This window comes from Anabrus simplex, chromosome X (assembly GCF_040414725.1).
Source record: "Anabrus simplex isolate iqAnaSimp1 chromosome X, ASM4041472v1, whole genome shotgun sequence".
NCBI lineage: Eukaryota > Metazoa > Arthropoda > Insecta > Orthoptera > Tettigoniidae > Anabrus > Anabrus simplex.
In genome coordinates, this window is record NC_090279.1 from 187,325,291 (window position 1) to 187,333,334 (window position 8,044).

Genomic DNA, 8,044 nt, shown 5'->3' on the forward strand with positions numbered 1-8,044 from the left:
TAGACTCATGTGAACGAACACGGACATAGCACGCGAGAACGAGAGACTGACAATCGATATACGCGTCGCGATATACAGGTTTCAATAAAACTCGCACATTCGCGCGCATTTCTCGTATTGATAAACGTCGATATTTTATTTGAAAGCGGCCATTGAGCGGAAGGACGTCCGGCCACTGGCGTACAAAGCTGAAATGGCGGGATTGAAAACAAATGTTTGAAGTTCACCAAACTATATGCTAAAATCGGGAGAAATAATAGAATAATCGGGAGGCGGGAAAACCTGTCGAAAATCGGGAGTCTCCCGCCTAAATCGGGAAGTTGGCTGGTATGCAGAGGGGAGAAAAGAGTAATGTATATCGCGATGGACCTATCTAAGGCATTTGATAGGGTAGATCATGGGAGACTAGTGGCAAAAATGAGTGCAACTGGACTTGACAAAAGAGTGACTGAAGGGGTTGCTATATTTCTAGAAAATAGATCTCAGAGAATTAGAGTAGGTGAAGCTTTATATGACCCTGTAATAATTAAGAGGGATTTCCCCAGGGTAGTATTATTGGACCTTTATGTTTTCTAATACAAATCAATGGTATGTGTAAGGAAGTGGAATCAGAGATAAGGCTTTTTGCAGACGATGTTATTCTGTACAGAGTAATAAATAAGTTACAAGATTGTGAGCAACTGCAAAATGACCTCGATCATTGTTGTGAGATGGACAGCAGGCAATGGTATGATGATAAACGGGGTTAAAAGTCAGGTTGTGAGTTTCACAAATAGGAAAAGTCCTCTCAGTTTTAATTACTGCGTTGATGGGGTGAAAGTTCCTTTTGGGGATCATTGTAAGTACCTAGGTGTTAATATAAAGAAAGATCTTCACAGGGGTAATCACATAAATGGGATTGTAAATAAAAGGTACAGCTCCTTGCACATGGTTATGAGGGTATTTAGGGGTTGTGGTAAGGATGTAAAGGAGAGGGCATATAAATATCTGGTAAAACCCCAAATAGAGTATGGTTCAGTGTATGGAACCCTCACCAGGATTACTTGATTCAAGAACTGGAAAAAATCCAACGAAAAGCAGCTCGATTTGTTTTGGGTGATTTCCGACAAAAGAGTAGCGTTATAAAAATGTTGCAAAGTTTGGGCTGAGAAGACTTGGGAGAAAGGAGACGAGCTGATCGACTACGTGGTATGTTCCAAGCTGTCAGTGGAGAGATGGCGTGGAATGGCACATGTACACGAATAAGTGTGAGTGATGTCTTTAAAAGTAGGAAAGACCACAATATGAAGATAAAGTTGGAATTCAAGAGGATAAATTGGGGCAAACATTCGTTTATAGGAAGGGGAGTTAGGGATTGGAATAACTTACCGAGGGAGATGTTCAATAAATTTCCAATTTCTTTGTAATCATTTAAGAAAAGGCTAGGAAAACAACAAATAGGGAATCTGCCACCTGGGCGACTGACCTAAATGCAGATCAGTAGTGATTGATTGATTGATTGATGGCGATATCATTCGGATACTTTGCAGAACTTAACTCCCATACTTCCAATGTCATGTACAACAAAAACCGCTGGAATTCGTGCTGTATGAACAAAAAGATATGCTATTTTTTAAACCACCCATATTATAATGATCACTAATAATGGTACGGCTTTTTACGTCCCCTTATTATTTATCACGGTTTTCGGAGACGCCGAGCTGCCGAAATTTTGTCCCGCATGAGTTGTTTTACGTGCCAGTAAATCTACCGACACGAGGCTGACATATCTGAGCACATTCAAATACCACCGGACTGAGCCAGGATCGAACCTGCCAATTTTGGATCAGAAGACCAGCGCCACTGATCCCATAACGGATCACTCTGTACGTATATAACAAAGACTAGCTCCCTTCAGAATGCCACAGTGGGTGGGGTCGGTAGAATAACACCCCATGGTAACCCCTGACTGTCGTAAGAAGCGACTAAAAGTAGCCCCAGAGCCTCCTAACTTCGGTGCTTGGCTTGACATCCACGGGGCCCTTTGATGAGTCATGGCATTGCTTCCACTTACTTGTGCCAGGCTCCTCACGTTCATCTATCCTATCCTATCTCCCTTGGCCAACACTTGTTCTTTTCTGACCCTGACGGTATTAAGAGGAAGTACAACTGGGCAGCCATCCTCTATAAACACTTATCAGAGGGAAAACATGGAAGGGGTCCGACGGTTCGAAAATGAAGATATCGGACAAAGATAAGGATCACGAAGGGCGTGAAAATTAGACGCCCTAGGCGTCGAATACTACAACACCATCGGGGTGGGAAAAGAACAAGAGTTGACCAAAGGAAGTCCAACAGGATAGGTGAAAGCGAGGGGCCTGGCACTAGTAATTGGAAGCAATGCCAGGACACAGCTAAGGGCCACTTGGTCGCCAACCCATGCTCCCAAATTAAGAGCCCCTGGTAGCCTATGCCAGTTCCTGTTTTAATGCTCTTGATCTGTCTGCTTCTCTATCAAGTCCATTAATCTGAATGATTTCACTTAGGTATTTACATTAATTATAATTTACGGCTCAGTCCGGTGGTATTTGAAGGTGCTCAAATAAGTCAGCCTCGTGTCGGTAGATTTACTGGCACGTAGAAAGAACTCCTGCGAGACTAAATTTCGGCACCTTGGCGTCTCCGAAAATCGTAAAAGTAGTTAGTGGAACGTACTGTAAAGCCATTATTATTATTATTATTATTATTATTATTATTATTATTATTATTATTATTATTATTATTATTATTATTATTACCAGACTCTGCATTACTTCAGCGTCCTGTTTCCTTATAAATCACGTCCTCGGTAGCCCAGCTGAAAGCTTCCCTGCCCGCACACCCATCACTGCTCAAGAGAAACCTTTGAACGCTGTGTCTCAAGTGCCATCTATCTCGAGGTGCTTGTGGCCTTGTGCTGAAAAAGGGTAAGGAGCCCTTTTTAAAACACAAACGAGGCTCTCAGACGGGAATATGATACTACTAGGTATCTCCCCCAGGGGATGATTTGATTATCTGTAGAGGGGAAGCTGCAGGAAGGGTGTGTGCGTGTAAACAGGGGTGAACTGATTCTTTGGATGGCGAGCAGCGTTGAAAATAAAGAGGATGACATGACAGTACAGCGATGTTTCTATTTACTGTTTCTTTTCAAACGCATGCAAGCCATTCCTTTCTATTCTTTTCTCGTTGAAGAACAGAATCCATCTCTAATTTATTTGATGATGATGATGATGATGATAATGCTTAATATCGAGGCCATCGGCTCTTAATGGTACGAAATAAAATGACTAGATAAAAGTTCAAAATCATCCACTGACCAAAATAAAAAATGTCATGAAGAATGAATGGATGGACATGAATTTTAAACAATCAGTGGATCCGACTCAAAAAAAAAAAAAAAAAAAAAAACTATCATTAAATAATAGTATTACTGACCAATGGACCACTTCTAAAGCACAACCCTCAATCGAGGATGCTTGATGTCTAAAGGGGTCCAAAATCCAGGTCAAAGGCTCCTCAGAATGGTACTTATCGCTAGTAAAGTAGAACCATGGTGTGTGTCATATTGGGGTACTAATCAAAAGGAGCGACGACTCACGGTGTTCCACACATGATGGTACTACTCACAAGTATTGTACGTCGTATAGGTAACGCAGCCCTATGGTGTTTCTCACACAATGGCGCCACTCATAGCCAACGCAAACCGATGAGCTTCCTCACCTAGGTGTACTAATCACGGGCGCCGGTATTCCCGTGGTGTTCCTCACATAGTGGATACTAATCACAGGCAACGTAGACCCACAGTGTCGCTCATATAGTGGTACTAATCACAGGCGACGCCCAGACAGGCGGTGTTGCTCACATGGGTACGATTCACGGGTACTGGAAACCCACAGTCCACACCTTCTGCTGCTACTAAGCACAAACCTATTTCGTACCCAATATACAGTAGTGGTACTACTCGCAAGTAAAGGCGACCCATGGTGTTCCCCGCGTGATGGTGCTAATCAAAAGTAGTTTCATGGTTCTAAGACAATCATACCTTGGTCGTCCCGTTTAATCGCCTCTCACGACAGGCAGAGGATTCCGTGGGTGTATTTTCCTTCTGCGTCCCCCACCCACGGTGGGTAGAGAGAGAGAAAAAAGAAAAAGAAGGGGTCCGTCACTTCGAAAAATGAAGTAACGGACGAAGAAAGGCAAGGGCCACGAAGGGCGTGAAAATGAAAGACTCCCTAGGCCTCCAATGCTCTATTACCGCCGTGGTCGGAAAAGAACAAGAGTTCACCAAGGGAGGTCGGACAGGATAAACGAAAGTGAGGAGCCTGCCACAAGTAAGAGGAAGCAATGCCAAGACTCAGCTAAGGGCCTCGTGGTCGCCAATCCACGCTCACAAGTTGACAGCCCCTTGGGCTCCTTTTAGTCTCCTCTTACGATAGGCAGGGGATACCGCGGGTGTATTCTACATGTGCGTCCCCCACTCGCAGGGGATCTAATTTATTTGCAGTACTTTTGCTCCTTACTCCCACGAAAAGATTGTTATGATTTTGTATTACTCAAAGAGCACATGAACGTAACGACCACAGTCTCTGAAACACTAAATGATACAAATAATGTACCTTCTCTTTCTAGCACATAAACAGACATACACTTTCTAGCACATATATTCTCTCTTTCTTTCTAGCAAGCCGGGCTGAGTGGCTCAGACGGTTAAGTCCAAGTTGGCAGGTTCAATCCTGGCTCTGCCCGGTGGTATTTGGAGGTGCTCAAATAGTTCGGCTTCGTGTCGCTAGATTTACTGGCACGTAAAATAACTCTTGCGGGACAAAATTCCAGCATCTAGGAGTCTCAGAAAACCGTAAAAGTAGTTATGGAACAATAACATTAGTTATTATTAACGTAGTTTGTGGATGAATAGTTACTAAATGTGTCTAGAACGAAACAGAAATATCTACACTTGTTCGAGGGATCCAGATACATGCGTGACTCACACAGGGTCACATCAGCGCTACGCCCCTGAACCATAACCTCAAACTAATTTGGCTAACACTGACCACATTAAGATGAATCAAGGTCACTAATCTTTATGTTCCATCTCTAGTCCTCTGACCGTCTTCAAGATGACATCTCGTGAGTAGGAGATAAAACACATTATAAACGAATTAAAGAAACCTGTCACAGTCAATTGGCGATAAGACACCTTAAAAGCGAGCGACTTATACAAGTTATACGATAGATTAAATAATAATTTATTACTGGAGGAAAATAGGAAATATTCTAAACATATGGAAACTCAAGAATGTTCAAAAATAATGTCTCCCTCCAAAACAACTTTCTCCAGAAATGCTGAGTCCGAAACAGTAAGGTTTCACAGCCGGTGGTTATAGAATGACTATTTTTCGGCTCATAAAGTCGATATCCACTGGGCTTTATCTTCCTTCCAGACCTTCCATCTACATCTGCGGAAGGCATCTTCAGAGATAAGGCAAGATGGCTTTGGGTTGTAGTTTAGTCCAGGGTCCAGGTCATTCGTTAATAAATAGCCAACCGCACCCCTCCCCGACCAACGCGTGTTATGCCAGTGATATAATTATTATTACTACCAGTGTGAAGAAGGGTCTTTTTTACTTATTTTTTGCTATTTGCTTTATGTCGCACCGACACAGATAGGTCTTATGGCGACGATGGAATAGGCCCAGGAATGTGAAGGAAGCGGCCGTGGCCTTAATTAAGGTACAGTCCAAGGATTTGCCTGGTGTGAAAATGAGAAACCACGGAAAACCATCTTCAGGACTGCCGACATTGAGATTCGAACCCACTATCTCCCGGATGCAAGCTCACAGCTGCGCGCCCCTAACCACACGGCCAAATCACCCGGTGAGGAAGGGTCTGCCTGGCCGATGCGGTTAAGGCGATTCACCCGAAGGAAGTAGTCGAGAAATTTAAGGAACGAGATTTCCACTTCCGGAGGTGCACATGGCTCTGAGGTTCACTCAACCTACACCAAATATGAGTACCAGGTTAATTCCCGGCGGCAAAGGCGGCCGGGCGTAGAGCTAACCACTCTACCCCATCAAGTGCCAAGGTTACGGATAGTGGAAGCCTTTACCTTCCACCCCTCCCAGGGCCTTCATGGCCTGTACGGAGAAGACTTTGCTTGCTTGACCAGTGTAAAGAGAAGGAAACTTCGAGGCAAGCATGTCACTCAAGATGCCTGCCTCAGCTGTAGACGAAACATCTAGAAGAAAGAGACGTTCCAGTGAGCCATGGATGTATAATCCGGAGAATATTCATTCCAATTCCAAGTAAGTAACTTGCCAAATTACTGAATCACACAAAATGATGTTTTCGTGAACGATAGCGAACTTTAAAAAATACTGATTCGATGAAAATAACACGAGTAATCATCGTACATTCTCAACTACCAGATTAATATTATTATTCAAACTCGACTGTCGGTAACCCTGAATATAGTTTTCCATTTTCACACTAGGAAAATGATGGGGCTGTGCCTTAATCAAGGCTTCCTCACCACTCCTAGACTCTTCCTATCCCATCGTCGCCATAAGACATCTGTGTCGGTGCGACGTAAAGCAAATTGTAATACATAGTAAGAGAGAGAGAGAAAAAAAGGAAATATGGCTAGCAGTGACCACATTAAGATGTCCGACTCCTTGGCTAAATGGTCAGCATTGAAGCCTTCGGTTCAGAGGATCCAGGGTTCGATTCCCGACTGGGACGGGGTTTTTAATTGTGTCTTGATTAACTGTTCTGTCTCGGAGGCTGGCTGTTTGCGTTTGTCCCAACACTTTCCTCTTCATATTCATACAACACTCTACCTTACCAACCACCACACCATATAGGGTTGCGCCAGGAAGGGCATCCGGCCGTAAAATAGCGTCAAATCCACATGTGCAACACCACAGATGCGGGTAAAGGCGGTAGAAGAAGAAGCGACCCCATTAAGATGAATCAAGGTCGCTAATCTCGCACCGACACAGATAGGTCTTATGACGACGACGGGATAGGAAAGGGCTAGGTGTTGGAAGGAAGCGCCATGACCGTAATTGAGGTACAGCATGGTGCAGAAACGGGAAACCACGGAAAATCATATTCAGTGCTGCCAACAGTGGGGTTCGAACCCACTATCTGCAGAATGCAAGCTGACAGCTTCGCACCCCAAACCGTATGGTCAACTCTCTCGGTTCGCTGATTTTAATGTTCCATCTCTAGTCGTCTGACCGTCTTGAAGATGGCATCTCGTGAGTAGAAGATAAAACAAATTATAAACGAATTCAACAGGCCTGTCACAGTCAATTCGCAATAAGAACATTTGACTGAAGACGGAAAATTTCACCAGGTCCGGACACTGGAAGGATTGACAGACTGAGAGCTCCTTCTTGATTCGGTAGGTGGTGGTGCATGGCTGTTCTTAGTTGGCGGAGCGATTTGTCTGGTTAATTCCGATAAAGAGCGAGACTCTAGACTGCTTCAGCCAGGAGGTGGTGATATGAACATCATGCCTGATATTGTAAATAAATCGCAGACAGGAGTTCAGTGTTCGTAGAAGTTTAAGTGTTTGTTCTCTTGTCATGTTGACTAAAACTATGTCACAATAATCAAGAATAGGGAGAACCAGCGTTTGCATTAACTTGTCCTTTAGTTCATACGGAAATGCATCTTTATGTCGTTTAAGAGGGTGAAACGCTCCAAAAATATTTTTACGGGTTTCTTTTGTGTGATCAGACCAATCAAGTATTTGACATTTTGAATATTATACCGTTTTTTTAATTTTTTAAATATAAAAATGAGCATACAAGTAATTACGTTTGGGCCCACTCATATTTCTCTTAGAACAACCACTGTAGTCCATTGGGTTGATGGCTTCTGGTCTGTTCCTATGAAGGAACTCTAAGGTGGTTGGAAACATTTCTGTTAAAATTTCTTTTAACGTAAGTTTGATGTAACAAAGCTGTGTCCTTGAGAAGTAATGTTTCGTATAGCTAACAATCACCATCGTTCAAACGTG